The sequence below is a fragment of the Lissotriton vulgaris genome, chromosome 1_2 (genome assembly GCF_964263255.1).
Source record: "Lissotriton vulgaris chromosome 1_2, aLisVul1.2, whole genome shotgun sequence".
Lineage (NCBI taxonomy): Eukaryota > Metazoa > Chordata > Amphibia > Caudata > Salamandridae > Lissotriton > Lissotriton vulgaris.
The window spans coordinates 144,691,118-144,710,269 of NC_141686.1; the positions used below are offsets into that span (position 1 = coordinate 144,691,118).

The 19,152-nt window shown below is 47.1% G+C and overlaps 1 protein-coding gene and 1 long non-coding RNA gene across 2 annotated transcripts in view; one reads left to right on the top strand and one right to left on the bottom strand.

Annotated features, from left to right (window-relative positions):
- Window positions 1-19,152, bottom strand: part of LOC147734710 (solute carrier family 23 member 1-like) — a 338,504-nt gene that overhangs the window by 199,411 nt on the left and 119,941 nt on the right. The gene's annotated exons all lie outside the window — the stretch shown is intronic.
- Window positions 1-19,152, top strand: part of LOC147734711 (uncharacterized) — an 80,535-nt gene that overhangs the window by 35,510 nt on the left and 25,873 nt on the right. The gene's annotated exons all lie outside the window — the stretch shown is intronic.

Sequence of the window (19,152 nt, forward strand, 5' to 3'; positions counted from 1 at the left end):
TTATGGATCATTTTACATCTCAACTCCGCCAACAGGCTCTTTAGACTTGAAACATTCTTTTTCACAGCATGTGGACATTATTAGGGTAAACATACTTTGAAAAAAGAGCACTCCCCACAGAATTTGCTCCCAAAATATATTGAAGTAAGACAGTCAAAAAGAGTTGAATGGATTAAGGATTAGAATTTAAGGGTACACAGTATAAAGTATAGGGTACAAGATTAGGGATGTAGGGTTAAATGCATATGGTTATGGCTAGGTTTAAGTGCTTGCAATATAGGATTAAGGGTTTAGAGAATGGGGTTAGGTGCGTAGGGTATAAGGCTCGGAGTTAAGGATACAGGGGTAAGTGTTTGGGGTATAAGGCCTTTAAAGGATTTAGGGTATTGAGTTAAGGGTTAAGAGCTATGGGTGAAGGGCATCAGGTTTATGGGTATGGTCTTGGTGTTAGGGGTGTTAGGGGTAAAGGCAAGATAATGTTTTTGGGGTATAGGTTTTATGGGTATATGGTTAGAAGTATAGGTTTAAAGGTGTAGGACATAGCGTATATAGGCTAGGGGTATGGGGAAAGGAGTTTAGTTGGAAATGGGTATATGGTTAAGGAAATAGGGTTAAATGTTTTCTGTAAATTATAAGGATAGGCTTAAGGTTATAGATAAGTGACAAATGGTATATGGTTAATGGTTTGGGGACTATAGTTATGGGGCTAGCGTAATAGGTTACCCTATATGATTGCATTGATAAACCTTACTTTATTTTAGTCTATCTGCTGGAAATCTTTTTTTAACGAAGTTGTATTTTTCACACCAAATGCTGCACCTAATTTATTTCAATAGAAGACACTCCAAGTCCGATGCGAATAAGACACAACACAGGTGCCCCGTACCCATTTATACCGATAACCAGTGTATTTTATGACAGACAGCCACGAAGGTGACTAAAAATTGATATGTTGTGTGAAGTTTGACTTTTTACAGTAATATCCACTTCAAAACCCTGAATTCGGTTGCAATTTATGTTGCGTGTAACCTTATTTAAACTGTCAAACTGGTTTTGTATAAAGTATACCTCAGAGAAACTATTTAGCTCCGATTTCATAAGGGGTGAAACTGTACACCGGGTAAGTACACACTCAACAGGATTCGAATGTACCTGCTGTGCAATCTGCAACGCATTTTGCTTCACACACACTAGTGAATGGGGTGTGACAGCTAAGAGCACGTTGTTCCTCATTCCGATCCTTGCACTCAGCACGTGTTTCATTTACCCAACCGATTGGAGCCCTGTTTGACCTAGCAAAACAGCTGTTAGGTAATACCCCCACATATTACACAAATAGCACCAGGATTAAACAAAAATGTCACGTGCAAACAGGAGTCAGTACCAGAACCTGAATGTGCACCCAGTTGGTGATTGGAGCATTAGTTTACAAATCTACAGTGACATTATGTATAGATAAGTCCAGCAGAAGGAAAACTAGCAAATAAATAATTCTGCATACATTTTGGCTGGTTTCGAAAAGAGTGAAAATTATCTCCTCAAATATAAAAGTATCTCTCTATATAGAGAACACATTTTCACGGGAGAAGGTGAACCGGTCATTTTCAGACTTGTGTAAGTGAAATAATGTTTTAAACCTTCGCAAAACATTGCTGAGGTAAAACGTGTGCAGCCCATGTCTTAGCCTGAAACCTCTAAATGTTCCATATTTAAAAATATTTTCAATATTTAAGGTGTTGAAATTAGAAACTGACATTTCAGAAGGGATTTCATGACACATTTCCAGGGCAATGCGCTCATGTGATGGAGGGAAATACAAATATAAACGACTTTGAATGGATTTCTCCAGGATTCTACCCATAATTGTTAATGAGTTCAACTTTTTTGCCTTGATGCTGCACCCCTATTACTCCCCTTCGTGCCTCAATTAAGCCTGCAGTGTGTTTATCTCTATAGCAGAATATTGTATTGTTTTATCTGCAGCACATGGATGGTAGTCACACCATGAATCCAACTTTTTTGCCAGGTTCATATGCACTACAATGAGCACAAAAAGCCAACAGCAGGTGGTACTTCCATGAACCATTGTGGAATTCCCAGCTCAGGTCAGAAATCCATCCGTTTATATATTTCAATGAATCAAAGATAGCTTTATTCGATTTCAAAAAATGAATCATAAAAGAACAGCAAAATACATAATAAAAGTTAGAGTTACAATAACCATTGTTACAATAACAGGTACGGTTCAATTTAGAAGAACTCAGTGCATGGTAGGTCTACATCTAACAATACTCTTTAAAAACATTGAAACCAAGTACATTGTCATTCCATCTTGTAACAATTGGATTTTCAAAAGGGCTGGTCTACACTGTCTTAAACGCCAATCCTTCAATAATGGTAACAAATATCTTTTCCTGCAATATGAATAAAACCTGCAGAATAAAATACAATGTAGCATGGATTGATCGGAAGTCTCATCACACGGGCACGGAATTAGATTTCTAGACCAATTGTTTGTGTCTTGGGAAAGTAATCAGCCTGAAAAAGCTACCTGTCCTTAGCCGTGATAACAACATCCTGCTGTAACAACTCTGAACAGACGTTAAATAACCCTGCATGCCGGGATCCTGTAGGAATAATTGGTTCTGAATGACTGACAACTTCCACCCCTCAATCCTCCATCGTTTGTCCTCTAAGAACGTGAGGCACAGATCTTTCAAGGCCTTTCTTGTAATGGAGGTCAGCGAGGAGGGAGTATCGAAAAATTCAGGATACCCTAAGTCTGTTCAAAATCCCTTTACATAGGAGAGCCAGACAATTTTATGTGCTCCTTGGTATTTAAGGCAGTCCTGGATAGTTGCCATGTTGAACTCAGTTGCTATAGAGGTCCACACCTTATGCCATAGCAAAACAGGGCTTACCTTGATTAAATCAGAAATGTAGACCACGGCGAGCTCCTTATGGCATACATAGGTGGATGTTGACTTGGGGACGGCTAATAAGTATTGCAGAAACGCATTTTCACTTGATTGGATTTCTTGACAGTCTGCGACCCCCCCAGATACCCGCTCCATATATAGCAGTCGACACGCATTTGCTTTGTAAATATCCAGCAGGATGCGTACCGGCCGACCGCCCCCAGTTTGTTAGTAAATTGTCTAACTGCCCCAATCGCACAGGAAAGTGCTAACTTTCTTGTCGTGACGGCTGTTGACCAGGTACCCTTTTTATTAAAAACTATCTCTAGATAAGAAAAGGTACTAGTTAGTTCTATCTTTGACTGTTCAAAAAAGGTGTTACATTGAACGTTAGATTTGGATGAGCAGCACATGGTGTAGGTTTTCCCAATGTTAATCTTTAGGCCCCAAGATCCCATGGAGTCTGAGAAAATAATTTGTTCTTTCTGGAGGCCCACTTGGGTGCTTGCCATTATCACTGCATCAACTGCGTATAGTAGAATAGGTGCTGAGGCTCCTTCAATTCGGGGAAAATCCAAGTTATTGCGCGCTAGATGGTCGGCCACGCTATTAGTATATAAATTAAATAAAAAGGGTGCAAGAATGCAGCCCTGTCATACGCCTTTCATTATGGGGAATTTAGCTGTACATTCCCCCTCCTCCCGAATCGCACCTTTGCCCCAGCGCCTCTATACAGTTCTTTGATAAAATTAAGAATATTACGATCAATTCCAAGGAGTAATAAGGTGTCCCACAAAATATCATGACTTAAACAGTCAAACACCGAGCTTTAATCGACGAATGTCATGAATAAGTTACCTTTTTTCGCCACCACATACTTGCCTGTAATCAGGGCCAAATGTAATCCTTGTTCTACCGTGCCCAGGCCTGCTTTAAAGCCGTATTTGAATTTGGAAAGGGCACCTGAGTCGTCTGCCCATGACTGTAATCTATTTAATTTAATATTATTCTGCCAGCTATTTTCATTAACGAATCTAATAGTGAAATGGGCCTGTAGCACTTCGGATCATTTCGATCTCTCTTTTTAAAAATTGGTACTACAATTGCTTCCTGCCAGGTCGGTGGGAATCCCTTTTTATTACAACTATTAAGTACATTGGTCAGGAGAGGTGTCCATAATTTAGTGTTAGACTTGTAAGTATCTATCGGGACACCATCTGGTCCTGCCGCTTTACCAATAGAACTTTCTGCAATAGCTAATTCCACTTCAGATAGGGAAAAAACAATGTCTAGGGGAAACAGCCCCGGATAGTCAGCCTCCAAAAGACCCAAGTAATCAGAGTGCCCTGAAATCACTAAGTCGTCCTTCTTGTACACCTCAGTGAAATGAGTTACCCATGTGACTTCCTCTATGGCAATCTCAATTGAGTCTGTTTTCCTTTCGACAAAAAAAGGGGCATTCACAGCCTTCCAAAAGGCAATATTATCTCTCAGGGCGCAGGCCTTATGAAGCGCCTCCCACGCTGCTTCCTTCAGAACGGTTTTCCTTTCCTTTAGTACAGAATAATAATATGCTCTAGCGCTTCTTATGTCTTGGATATTTTTCGTTACTATTTTAAGCGTTTTCTATAGAAACGAGTGAGCTTTACTGCACTCAGAATCGAACCAGCACTCCGCCTTGGACACCGCACTTACCCGAGCCGTGCCTGTTAGTTTCTTACAGATCTGCTCAGAAATCTTTTGGAAATTCGATAGAACCGAAGTAGAATCAGAACTTTCCGATAAGCAGATCATAAAATCTGTGAACTGACTTTTTATTAAACTCTCTAAGAAATCTTTGGGCTCGACCCTATTCCATTTAATAGAGTAGCTGTTCGCACTAGCCAAGGCTATCCCGTGGCAATATGTTATCAACTGCGTTGCTACTTTGATTACCGCTCCAACCCAGGTTAAAAGTTGTAGTAATCGGAAAATGGTCACTCATTGCGGTGTCCTCAGTACTAAAACCGAGAATGTTTCATTGGTGGCTATTAGAGACCAATATAAAGTCAATCACTGACCGATGTCCCCGCCCATTGAAAGTGGGCTGTAAAACAGCCTGTGGGCTGCAAAGCTCATTTGCAAATCCCAAAGGAATAATAGGACATTAAATAGACTCCCACTTGTTGTATGTTCGAAATGGGTGCAAGAGTCTCCCTTGAGGTTAACCAACCCGCATGTGTCTGAGTCGCAGTGGGGACATAAATGAACATTTAAATCACCCGTTAATAAGACACAATTATCCACCTGGCCAGATTCAGATGTGTTATGCATAGTATTTACTAGAACCTCAAAGACTTTGCTTGATTCACCCCTTGGAATATTGTTATAAAAGTTGATCAAAGTAGTGTGTTGATTTCCTCCTAATTTTTGTGAGAGTAGCTGATAGTAATTCCACCCTGTGTTAAGTCTCTTAACCGTTATGTTAAGGGTATTGGAGATAAAGGTACAAAGACCTCCTGAATGTCTGCCCCTACTTGACTGCTTAGCTGGTATGAAAAAGTTTCGGCAGCCATTAATATGCATTTCGAACTGCTCCCAGCATTCCTGAAGACAAACTATAGTAAACTTGTCTATAAAAGACAAGAATACAGGGTCCTTAATTTTATTTGACAGTCCTGCTATGTTCCAGGATAGCAGGGCAACTTTTCCCCTAGATTCTGTCCTTTCTCGTTGTCGATCTCCAGCGATAGGGGCAACTAGGCCATTTACGCAAGGAACAGTGACAAGACACTCATCAAAGTCCCCTGAAACATCACGAGTTGACCGAGCTTGATCTACCTCAAACCTGTGCCTCCCTGCGCGCGGTTGGCCACATCCTTACTCTCTGCTGAAACAACGGTCGTATCTCCTCCCTTACCCACGTCATTAACACAAGGAGCAGGGACTAAGCACTCATCAAACTCACCTGACTCCACATAGACGGCCTGAACTTGGTCTACCTCAATAACTGTGTCTCCCTGTGCACGGTTGGCCCCATCCTTGCTCACTGGTGAAACAGCAGTAGTTTCTCCTCCCTTGCACAATGGGCTACACATGATAGAACAACCAGCACCATAGTAGCCCATTTCTTCACTTCCTTTTTTGAGCCATAAGTGTCAGTGTAGTATAATTTACGTTGTCCCTCATTAAAGCCAACGTTGTTTACGCGGGTCGAGTGCAGTCAATCTACCATTTCTAGACAACGGAACCTGTTGGCGGTGGGAGCACCTCTCCAACTGTCAACATGTTCAGTGCCCCTGTTTACAATCCCTCCCCACACCTGGTGTCTAGCCTTAAACCAGTTCCCTCCACAATCAGACAGATCTCTGGGCGGGTAAAAATATGAAAGCGGTCTAGTTTCAATAACTGCTCTGTTACTTTGAGTTCTCCAAGAACAAATATAGTCGACCATGCGTGGGTCCTCAAACTTAACCACCACACAGTCCCTGTGAGATTTTTTTCTGTCGTAGCCTACCCAAAACGCCCTGCGAACCATTAAGATTTTACTCGTCAAATGCGGTGGTAATGGTTGATTGGTGTTGAGCCAATGAGTTACTTTATTCTTCAATGACCAAACTTGTTCCTCACTAGGGTCGTCCAGTTCCGGGACCCCGGTCAATACAACTACGAACGGGCTGGCTTCTGGTGGCATATTAAGAGCAAAACTACCCCTGGATAAAACCCCCAACCGTTTCTTTCTAGGATTTGTGGTTGAAGCAATAGGAGAAATAAGTTCCCCCCTGTGGGGGTTGGTTTGGGCCAGAAGGTCTTCCTGGGAGTTTCTTCCCTGGTGCTATTGTGGGGTTTAGATTTGGTTTTTGGGCTGATGGCGGAGGCTTGTTATTTATTTGGCCATCCAAACCGGTGCTTATAGATTTATTACATGGTAGCTTATTTGTCCTCGAGTTGGTCAGGTTCCTAGTAAACTTATCCAGTTCGAGGAGCTGCTTTTCAATTCGCAATAATCTAGTTTCCAGGGGTGAAAGAATAGTTTTAATCAACTTCCCCATTTTGTTTAATAATTGACTATCGGCACCCTCATTAATCGCTGCGGGGTCTTCTACACTACCAGGGTCTGTTCCCTCATTAAGTACATCTAACTCCAAGGGTTCAGTCCCAATCCGTATACCTTGCTCGTGCTCCTCCCCTTGTTTACTAGATATGTCACTGATACCTCAGGCTTTAGCTACCTTAGGTTTTCTTCCGCCTGGGACGGTTGTGTTCAGCCGTTTCCTTTTCGGTATAGCCCCCTCCCGTCTCTCCCGCAGTTGCCTTGTGTTTGTGTCTTCCAGGGAACCAACCACAACAGTTTCTGGGGTATTGTCTAGTACCTGGGGGGCTTGTGAGTCAGTTAAAAACTGTATGTGTGACTGGTCTAACGCATTAGGTATACTGCGCACAACCGCTTGGATCTCTACGGTATTTACTCTATTTATGTGCTCGGGCGTCCGAGCGGTAGCAAAATGGCCCATAGATGATCTTTTTGCTAAAGCTAGATCCTGGGACACTCTGCGTTCCATTAAACTAATGCCTTGGTCTATGACTGAGTTGGCCCTTATTATAAAATTGTCTAGAGTACCCGTTAGCTGTGTCCCTCCCGCAGCAGCCTTACTCCTACTTTCTCGTGTGGACATAATAGTAAACAGAGATTAAAACCCCAAATTCAAATAGTAATAACTGAGCAATTATTAAGAGCGTACATACAGTTCCACTCGACCAAGAGAAAGAGGGGGAGCCCGGTCCGGTCTGGAACGGCCTTAAACGGGCCCGCCCTTGGCCCGGCGCGCGCGTCCCGCGAACGCAGGTATGGGCGTATTTATTTATAAGGAGGAGGGGCGGGAAGAGGGCCCAGGTGCAGCAGGTCACTCGCCGCAAAGACTGCTGGTCCTCGCAGTCCCGCACTCCGACGTTAGCCCCAAATCGGCGTAAGGTCCAGCAAGGCAGATAAGGAGATTGTCCCGGTATGGCAGGCAGGCAAAGGATATTCCACACACTATGTCTCCAATTCCGAGCGGCACCCGCAAGGCGGGAGCCGCAGGTAGTTTTAAAGTGCAGGGAGGAGGGGCGGGAAGAGGGCCCAGGTGTGGCAGGTCACTCGCTGGAAAGACCACTGGTCCTTGCAGTCCCGCACTCCTACGTTAGCCCCAAATCGGCGTAAGGTCCAGCAAGGCAGATAAGGAGATTGTTCCGGTATGGCAGGCAGGCAAAGGATATTCCACACACAAAGTCTCCAATTCCGAGCGGGCTCTCCAATTCCAATTATATAATTCACTGAAGATTGGTTTTTTTACCCTGTGTTGCTAATTAAGAGATTCCGAGGATTTCGCTAGATTGACTTTTTAGCAAATTGTCTCTCCCAACCCTCTATACAACTTACTGTATGGTAATCCCTTCAAGGAGGACCGAGAGCGTACAACAAAATGTAGTACGGTAGTGACATGATGTGTCTGTATGCATTTGCTGAATAGGAATGCTGTAGAATGATGAGTGGATGCTGGGAGAATGTGATGATGCATGGCCTTTTGGGGCGGTATAATAAATTGTGCCCTGGTGGTACAACAGGCATGTGTGCCTGCTTTGTGTGCACCCGGGGCACAATGGTATACCAAAAGGGGCCACAGATACTTGAGTGTCAACTTCCTTAATACCAATAGCGCTTTCGCACATGTAGCACCAGCGCTATCATGAGAGGGTGTTCCCTTACTTGTATGAGGGCAGGGCCCCATGCAAATGATGGAATCACTTGGTCTCTGTGCCCACAATGTATTAGTGACTTGTGGGGTAAACACAAGTTTAGTGGGGCACACTTTCAGTGTGCCTCCTGAAGGCAGCCCTCTGGGGGGTGGAGATAAAGGGTGACCCAAGGACCATCCCCCAGACATTCCCTTGCAGACTGATGCAGTCACTCACTACACTCATCTGCAGGTGGGTTGCCGCCTGCACTGTGAAAGACAAAGCAGCTGAATTTCACTTAAGTTCACGGTCCTGGTGGCAGTGCGAGTTCACGGCTGCCATGGGGGAAATGCATTCTTTGTAATACAGCGCACTTTCCTTATTTACGCATGGCAAACCATTTGAAAGGTGTGCAGTGGAACAAACAAGGAAAGTGCACTGTATTCATATTATGGCTCCTGGTGTCCGTGTGCTGGGTAGGGGAGGGCTGGGTATTTGTTACTGTTGAAGGAAGAATGGAGCCCTAACAGGACTTAGCTCCTGTGACTGTAACCTAAGGGGCTTAGGAACTGCCATAATAAATAAGGGCCTAATTTAGACTTTAGTGGTGAGGGTACTCCGTTGCAATGACTATGGAGTACCCTTTCCGCCAAAGCAAAGTTCAGCCCACATCATGTAGAGTGCAGCAGAATTTCAGCATGTAGATGGTGGAGACTACTTTGTTTCAGCCGTCGACATACACTTCTGACAGCCCAATGGAGTAAGGCCCATCATAGGTTTAGCCAAGTGTTTGGCCACCCTAGCTAGAGTGGGCGAACACATGGCCAGTAGAAACTACAAAATGACCCCCATGCCATCGGAAAATATCCAGTGGTGGGGGTGACGATGACATTATTTTTTTCATATTCTCAAAAATAAAATCCTGGGGGCATGGCTAGCGGCCAAGCATGGCGGCAGCGTGAAGCGGGAGCTCCTTGCGGCATAATGGCCTTAAGTTAAATCCGATAATCTAATCCGTCACACCGCCTGCCCGAAGTGGCGGTACCAGCTCAGGGACCAAAGCAGCACCACCTGATCCAACTTCGACGAAAATAGAGTGCCGGGAACTGTACCATCCGGCATTTGCGCAATAGGGCCTACGGCTGCCTGGCGACATTGGCATGGCGTACTTATCGAGCCCTGGCGGAAGTGCGACCTGTCCGGATTGAACTCGGTGGCAACTGCCGCCCCCCCCCCCCCAGAAAGGGACGCGACGAGAGACGCTTCAACACAAGCACTAATGGTGGGAGCCTCTGGGGGGCCGTCAAAGCTTGAGTAGGCGGGAGCGGCTGCCGGGGCTGCGAAAAACCGCAGAGAAACCACGGCGGTGACTGAACAGTGAAAGTTTCCACACTGTGGGCGGCACCTCGGATCCCCATCGGGCGCCATATTGGTGATGAGGCCTGGTCGGCGCAAATAGAACGGGAAAAGAACAGGCACGCCAGGAGTGCAGACGCCTACTAGCCGTGGCGGTGGCGAACAGGACTATTCTCGAGGCTGCCGAAAACACGGTCCGGAGCCCCTGGATCCCTGACCGCGGAGCACCGCATGAAGTAGAGTGGCTGAGGTGACATTGGCGGTGTCGACCACACCCGGGAACGGAGTAGTAGGAGAAGCCCCGACAGACGACACGCCGGTTGGACACTGACCGGAATCCTAACGCTGCAATCGTGGGACGCCTGTGTGCTGGGCTGGAGGTGACTCGAAACGGACATTGACACCGCCCGGCCAACGCCTCAAATCACGGGGCAGCGAGACACGACGCTACACCGCCTCGAGCCATGGTGGGCAAAAGGACCAGAAGCGCTTCGACGCAGGCAAAACTGGATAAATTTGCTTATAGCCAACACGGACACTCCCAAGTCAGTGGGCGAAACTCCATAGGTGCTAATCCAGACACGGAAGGTACAAAAAAGGTGACATTGGAGGACATTATGAAGACCCTCTCAGAGGTGCAAACAACAGTTGGTTCCATCTCCTCAGAAGTTACTCTGCTACGGGCGGACTTTCAGAAAATGACTGAAAGGGTGTCTCAGGTCGAGGTGGTTACAAAGTCACTTATTGAAGACACTTCAGAACTGCAAATAGCGATGGAACGCATGGAAAAAGTCACCAAGATGTTACAAGAAAAGCTGGACGGCCAAGAAGGGCGTTCCCGCAGAAATAACATACGCATACTTGGCCTACCGGAAACAGAGGGGAAAGGAGCAATGGACCTCTACATCGAGGACCTCATAAAAAATAAACTGCAGCCTAAAGGCCTGTCACACTTCTTCTCCGTTGAGAGGGCGCACCGGGTGCCAGGTGGAACGCCCAAACCAGGAGCAACGCCGCGGCCTGTACTGGCTAGACTTTTTAATTTCAGAGACAGGGATGCAATCTTGCAGGCAGCAAGAGTTTCACCACCAGTCAAGCTCCAAAATTTAACTTTGGCCTTCTTTCCAGATTACACAGCGGAGGTGGCCAATCGCCGGAAGTCCTTTACGGAGGTTAAGAAGACGCTGCGAGACAGAGGCCTACCATATTCGATGCTGTTCCCTGCCAAATTGCGAATTGTGGCAGATGGAAAGGCGTGGTTCTTTGACAAGCCTGAAGTGGCACGAGACTGGCTTGATGGTTGGAGACAGGCGGGACAGCACCAGCGTCCACACAGAGATCGGCCAAACCATCGTAACGGCAAGCCCACAGACGAGCCGACCAGCCGTCCTTCACATCAAGATGATACAGCGGGAGTGGAATCCGATTTGGAGCGGGACCCACTTGACTCTGGGCAGCCGGCCCTGGTTTAGATGTGGACTTCGTAAGAGACAAAGCACTTGCGAAATGAGGGAACCTGGAGCTGGTTAAGCTGAGTAGGGTGGGCAATAGCCGGTGCCTGTAGGGGACTCACCAATCCCACGAGCAAGTAAGATAGCTGGGAATGGGGTGAAGCACTCTGCCAAGTTGGGGAAGCGGGCGGGAAACGGTCCGTGGAGCAGGGGAGCAGGGAGGGGGGATGGAGGGGGAGTTCGAATGTTCAAGTTATTGTTATTGGTCATCACTTCTGTTTTATGGTATGCTATCACACCAAAAGCCACACGATTCACGCACACTAGCACGTGGCGCCGCATCTGTGTTGATGTCGGCCACCGATCGCTTGCGACACTGATTACACGACCCAATGGCCCAACAGTTAAACGTTGCACCCGTTGAGGGCACCCCTGCGACGGCTGAAGTGCCCCCCCTGCGCATGCTTACCTGGAATGTTAGAGGCTTAGGGGATAAAATTAAAAGAGGTCTGGTCTTGCAGGCCATTAAACGCCAGGGACCTGACTTAGTGATGATCCAAGAAACACACCTCGCAGGGTCTACATGTAAAGCACTTAACAGACGTGGGTATGTAATGGCGTTACATGCAGAATTCACAACAGGCTCCAGGGGGACTGGGATACTCATGAAAAAAACATCCTCTTTCCTGGTGGAACGCCGCAGGACGGACGATCAGGGTCGTTTTGCGGCCTTGCATGGCCAATGGGAAGGGAGGCCTCTGAATGTGGTCTCCGTGTACATCCCCCCGGCACTCCACTCTACGGCATTACCGGCACTTGGTAAATTTCTCCTAGACCTCCCAGAGGGTGATACAATTATTGGGGGGGACTTCAATTCAATAATGGACCCCGCGCTAGACACCTTTCCCATGAGAGACCGCCCAAGGGGATCTTCCACACTCCCTGGTTTTCTGGAGGCAATGGGCCTTACAGACCTATGGCGACAGTTGAACCAGACGGCGACCCACTACACATATTACTCCGCAGTGCACAATAGCCTTTCGCGAATAGACTATTTTTTGTTTCTGGGGGTAGGACTGGGATCGGTAGATAAAATAGATATCCTACCTAGAGGTGTGTCTGACCATTCCCCAATATCTCTATTACTCACCACCAAAGAGAGGAAATGTGCTAGATTATACCCAATATACCCCAACTATTTGAATATCCCTAAGATCAGGAAGAAACTCAAATTAGCAACCACGCAATATTTCAAAGAAAACCATGGGACGGTGTCCTCGCCCTCGGTAGTTTGGGAAGCTTACAAAACGGTCCTCAGAGGTGAAGCGATAGCAGTGATAACGGAGCACAAACGGGATTCCAGACGTGAACTCACAGCACTAGAACTTGACCAGCTCCTGAGGCGGAAGCCGGGAGCATTGCTGCTATTTTTAAAACTGTATAAATTGTTTGTGACACCCTTTTTAAATCACCTCCACGTTGCTCTGTGCACTTCCCCCTGCTATCTGGAAACGCAGTGTGACGCCGCGCAGCCAACTAAACGCTGCTGCGGGGAAATTAGTTGTTGATTAAATTGCGAGGACAGTGGGACACGCCCACCGCCCTGAGGCCACGCCCCCTGCAGGTACTTATACCGCGCCAAAACAACTAGCGTGTCAGAACTTGACCAGCTCCTGAGGCGGAAGCCGGGAGCATTACTGCTATTTTTAAAACTGTATAAATTGTTTGTGACACCCTTTTTAAATCACCTCCACGTTGCTCTGTGCACTTCCCCTGCTATCTGGAAACGCAGTGTGACGCCGCGCAGCCGACTAAACGCTGCTGCGGGGAAATTAGTTGTTGATTAAATTGCGAGGACAGTGGGACACGCCCACCGCCCTGAGGCTACACCCCCTCACCTCTACCTGATAAAATGTGCCAAGTTCGGACGCGCAGCGGACGCGCGCAGCGGGCGCACCGTAGGCGCGCCGAAGGTGCGCCAAAGGCAAGCCCGTCTGCGCCCGTCCGCGTCCGACCGGGGCCAGGGGCGATACCCCCTGCAAGTTCAACCCAACGCCTGCAGACACCCATTCACTATTCTCGTAGCGAACTGCTAACTCTTCAGAAAGACAACAGAGGTGCTGAAAGACACCAATGTACCCGCCTGACACCAGGCTCCACCCATGGACCCATCTTGTGCATGGCCTGTCACTGGTCCAGTATGGCTCCAGCCCAATTCAATAGCCATTCACCCCTTATGAATAATAACCTTGTATTAAACTGCTTATATTTCAACGCCAGATCTTTACCGGGACATGCTTTAGATATCTGGGAGCTATTAACGTCCAAGTCACCGGACCTGGTTTTCGTAACAGAAACATGGTTATCTGAGTCCAACGCTCCAGACCTGGCGATTGCCATTCCCCCCAACTAAAAAATCATCTCCAAAGATAGAGCCGGGAAAAAGAGAGGTGGCGGGGTTGCTGTCATATTCAGAGAGCACTTAACCTGCTTGATCGAAACAACAACCGCCCAACCTGAACACAAAATTTTACCGTTCAAAATTCTCCTGGACGGCTTTACCATGCTAGCAGGCGCAGTGGTTTACAACCCCCCAGGACATCAGACAAACATCAAACCTATTAAAACAACTCCTGCCAATATGTTTAAAACACAGAAACTACATGATAGTCGGTGAATTTAACATTCATTTCGAAAAAACAGATACCCCAGGATCTTCTGAACTCAAATCAGATATGGAAATTCTTCAACTTAAACAGTGGATTGTGGGCCCCACGCACTCTGCGGGCCACACATTAGATCTACTATTCACCAATACCACTTCCACCAGTATTAAAGAGATCAACCCACTGCCCTGGTCAGACCACTTTCTTATAGATTTTTCTCTCACTCTTCCTGGGCGACCCCCCAAAACCAAGACCGCTCAACAGATATCCAAACGGGCTTGGAGGTTGATTAACGAAACCAATTTTGACTCCAACTTCCCTAAAGACAAGGTCATATTTCCGGAGGACTCTTCTATTTGCTTGAATGCCGCTCTACTCGAGGAGGGCATACTGCAAACACTTAATGCATTAGCCCCACTAAGAACAGCCAGAACCAAAACCATATCTGGGAAATGGTACACTCCCAACCTAAAAAGCCTAAAAAAACCCTGCCAAATAAAGGAACATCTATGGAGAAAATCCAAAGATAGTGAAGCCAGACTAAATTACGTCAACGCTCGGAAACAATACATCCTTGCCATAAAACAAGCAAAAAAGGATTACTTCACACAACGCATCCAAGACAACTGTAACTCAACAAAAGAGTCAAAGAACTCGGCAAACCCCCCAGTACGTCACAAACTCTCACCCCCTCAACAGAGGCTTGTGAACGTATTAGTACATTCTTTTCGGATAAAATCAAAAAGATCTACTCCTCTTTCATCCCCCAAAACATTAATTCGCTCGACTCTTCCTCCATAAATGTCCCTCCGTCAGAATCCTGCATAGACTTCCTAGACTCCTTAGACCTAGGCACCGGGCCCCACCTCACCAGCTTCGAGCCATTGTCAACCGAGGAGGTCCTTGCAGTGCTGAACACAATCAAATCTGGATCCCCCTCAGATCCCTGCCCCCATTTTGTGTTTTCAAAAATTGCATCCACGCTTTGTCCCCTCATCACCCAACTGTTCAATAAATCACTAACCACAGCTACCTTCCCACATGCCTGGAAGCACGCCTCTGTCACCCCCTTACTAAAGAAAGCAGGAACCGACATCCTAAACCCCGAGAACTATAGACCAATATCACAGCTTCCTTTTCTTTCAAAAGCCCTGGAGAAACTGGTCAACATACAGCTGACCAAATACCTGGAGACCAACTCCCTCCTAGACCCGTCTCAAACTGGGTTTAGAGCCAACAACAGCACCGAAGCAACGTTGCTGGCAGTGTCGGACAGTATCAGATCTACCACCGACCAGGGTGGGGCGGTGGCACTGATATTGCTCGACCTGTCAGCGGCGTTTGATACGGTCTCCCACGAACGCCTGCTTCACATACTTCGAAGTAAGGGAGTACAATCTAAAGCTTTGGGCTGGCTCCACTCCTTCTTATCCAACCGTACCCAAGCTGTACATATGGGACAGTTTCACTCCAAACCAAGCACCATCAGCTGCGGGGTACCACAAGGCGCCTCCTTGAGCCCCACCCTCTTCAATGTCTATGTTTCATCCTTAGCCGACATTGGGAGGAAGTGGGTCATTGGAGTCTGCTCATACACAGACGACACACAGCTGGTGGTGACTATGGATGAAGGCCCTGAGGTCATTAAATCCAAACTACACAACTGTCTGGGAGAAATGGCCCATTGGATGCACAAGCATTCCCTGAAGCTGAATACCGGGAAATCAGAGATCCTACTGTTTGGGGGAGCAAAACATGTGTGGGATGCCACATGGTGGCCTCCCTCACTGGAAACGGCCCCCTCTCAGGAACCTGGGAATCATCATGGACGATGCACTTTCCATGAAAGATCATGTCAGATTACTCTGCGGGAAAAGTTTCGCCATACTTAAACTCCTTGCCAAACTCCTTGCCAAAATATTCCCCTGGTTACCCTTGGACTGCAGACGGTACGTCACCCAGGCCCTACTGGTCAGCCGCCTGGATTACGGCAATGCACTTTTCAATGGGATGAACGACCACCTATTCTCACGTCTACAGATTGTGCAAAACCAGGCGGCTAAACTCATCCTCAACAAAAGTAAGCGTGACTCAGCATCAGAATGCCTAAATAAACTTCACTGGCTCCCAATGCGTCAGAGGGCTGCCTTCAAATTACTCAGCCATGCCCACAAGACTCTACATGGAACAGGCCCTTCGATACTTCAGGGAAGGATCAAATTCTACAGACCTAACAGAAATTTGCGATCTTGCCATTCTGCATTAGCAAAGCCTAAACGCATCCATAAGGTCAGAACAGGTGGACGTTCCTTTTCCCACCTAGCAGCCAAGAGATGGAACGAGCTCCCCCCCAACCTAAGACACACCTCCAACTATCTTCAGTTCAGAAGGAATCTCAAAACGTATCTCTTCACCAAGCCATAAATTCCAGCTTTTCACCTCAGTAGCTTCTCTGGTTCTTAGCGCCGTGATATCCCTCGGGATGATTGATGCGCTCTATAAAAACCGCAAAATAAATAAATAGAACTAGCACTTCACAGCGCGAACGTCACACACATGTCAAATCCCACACCGGAGTCAACGCACTTACTACAACTCCGTCAACAACAATACCAGGACCATCTCAAAACAACTGTCAAGGGCTATCTGGCAAACACAATACATAGAATATATGATGTGGGCGATAAGGCTGGGAAAAGGCTGGCATGGTTGGACAGGAGAGGGGGCAGTAACAGAGGTATACAGAGACTTTACACACATTACTGTCAACCTCAGACACACCCTGAGCAAATAGTGCGCACCCTGGCGCGTCACTTTCAGGAGATATACACCCCAGAACAGGACGTCACTGTACAGACGGCGACAACTTCACTCGAAAACATTACCATCCCCACACTCACACAGGAGGCACAGCAAGAACTAGAGATTGATCTGACAGAAGATGAAATCCAATTGGCGATACAAACTTTACAATCCGGTAAGGCACTGGGCCCCAACGGACTGCCTGTAGAGTGGTATAAAGCAGTGGCTCCTATACTAAACAAACCGTTGCTAAATATGTATACGAAAGCCTTGAAAAGGCGGCACTACCGCTTGACCAGCGTACAGCCACTATTGTGGCTATACCTAAGCCGGATAAACCACCAACTGCATGCACCTCCTACCGCCCCATATCATTGCTTAACGTAGAAGCTAAAATCCTGGCAAAGATCCTGGCCAGCCGTCTGACACAACACCTACACACACTGATACACCCTGACCAGTCGGGCTTCATGCCCCACAGGAGTACAGCAATGAATCTCAGGAGGGTCCATGGGGTTTTGGCATGTGCGCACCTTCTTGCTGAACAGGCGGTGATCCTTTCTCTTGATGCCAAAATGGCATTCGATCTAGTGGAATGGGAATATCTTTTTGCAGTACTTACACGTATGGGCTTTGGACCGAAATATATTGCATGGGTGCGACTACTATACACATCACCGGTAGCGCAAGTAGTAGCGAATGGACACATTTGAGCATCGTTCCCACTGAAACGGGGGACTAGACAGGGGCGTCCGTTGTCTCCCCTGCTCTTTGCCCTGGTGCTTGAACCGCTGGCGATCCTGATTAGAACAACGCCACTATTTCGAGGTATCACGTGGGAAGAGGGATGGGAAGATAAAATCTCCCTATATGCTGATGATATGCTCATTTACATGATTGACCCTGACAACGGGATCCCTGCCCTGTTACATCTCTGTAACACACACAGGAAATCGTCGGGTTACACCCTGAACTGGTCTAAGTCGGTAGTGTACGTGCTCAGGGGCCCAGAACCATTGCTACGGGAGACTGCCCCTTTTTTAACGACAACCTCCTTTAAATACTTGGGTATTTTCATCACGAATAAGGCCACTGACTTCTTTGACACAAATTTAAAGCCACCCATGGATCGCCTATGTGCAGACGTTAAACACTGGGCGACCTTGCCCCTGATCCTCCTTGGACGGGCGGCTCTGTATAAAATGATGGCACTCCCCAGATTTCTCTATGTGCTGGAAAATACCCCTTATTTGGTTGCACCGCGCTATTTTAAACAACTTGCGCCGCTGGTCTCCAGCCTACTCTGGAACAATGGCCCGGCACGTATAGCGCATGACAAATTGGTGAAAAGTTGGTATGAGGGAGGGATTGCACTACCCAACGTCCAATTGTACTACTGGGCGGCCCAACTTAAGATAATTAATCAGTGGATCCACACCCCACGAGAGGACCCAGCATACAAAGCGGAGTGGTCTCAACTGGGGACAGGCGGCATGCTCTCCGTTTTATATAACAAATCCCAAGTTAGAAAACTAGTTGACTCGACACAGCACACGGCGGCACTGTGGCATATAGCGCAAACACGGTTGGGCTGGACAGGGAAACTCACCAAATTGATGCCACTGTGGGATGCGAAATCATTGGGTAACCTCAGATCATGCAAAGGGTTCACACAGTGGGACCACATAGGAATCTCCACGATAGGGGACCTGTGGGAAAAAGGCACAGTGATTGTGTTTTCACAACTCCAACAACAATACGGCTTAGGCCCCACCGAGACGTTCAGATACGTGCAGATACGCCACACGCTACTCCAAGCAATCCCACCAGACACTGAACTACCAGAATCCTCACCACTAGAGGATAGACTGCTCACGGACTTTATGCCACAAAGTGCAACTTCTCTCACATATAAAAAGCTGGTTAACAACCTGGCGGACCCAACATTGAAACTTAAAGAAAAATGGGTGGGGGAAATAGGAGAGGTATATGAATCGGAATGCAATGAAGCGCTTGCCTCGCCGAGAGAAGGAGGCATTTCGGCAAAATTCAGATTAGTGCAACTCAAAATTCTGCACCGTGTTTACTACACTAGAACGCTACTTCACAAGATACAAAGGGCACCACACCCCTTCTGCCTTAGGGGATGCGGGGAGGAAGGGACTTTATTCCACACTCTATGGGATTGCCCGCAGAAACAAGAATTCTGGAAGCAAATTATGCGCACTGTCTCCCAAGCCCTTAAGGTCTCTATCCTGCCTGAAC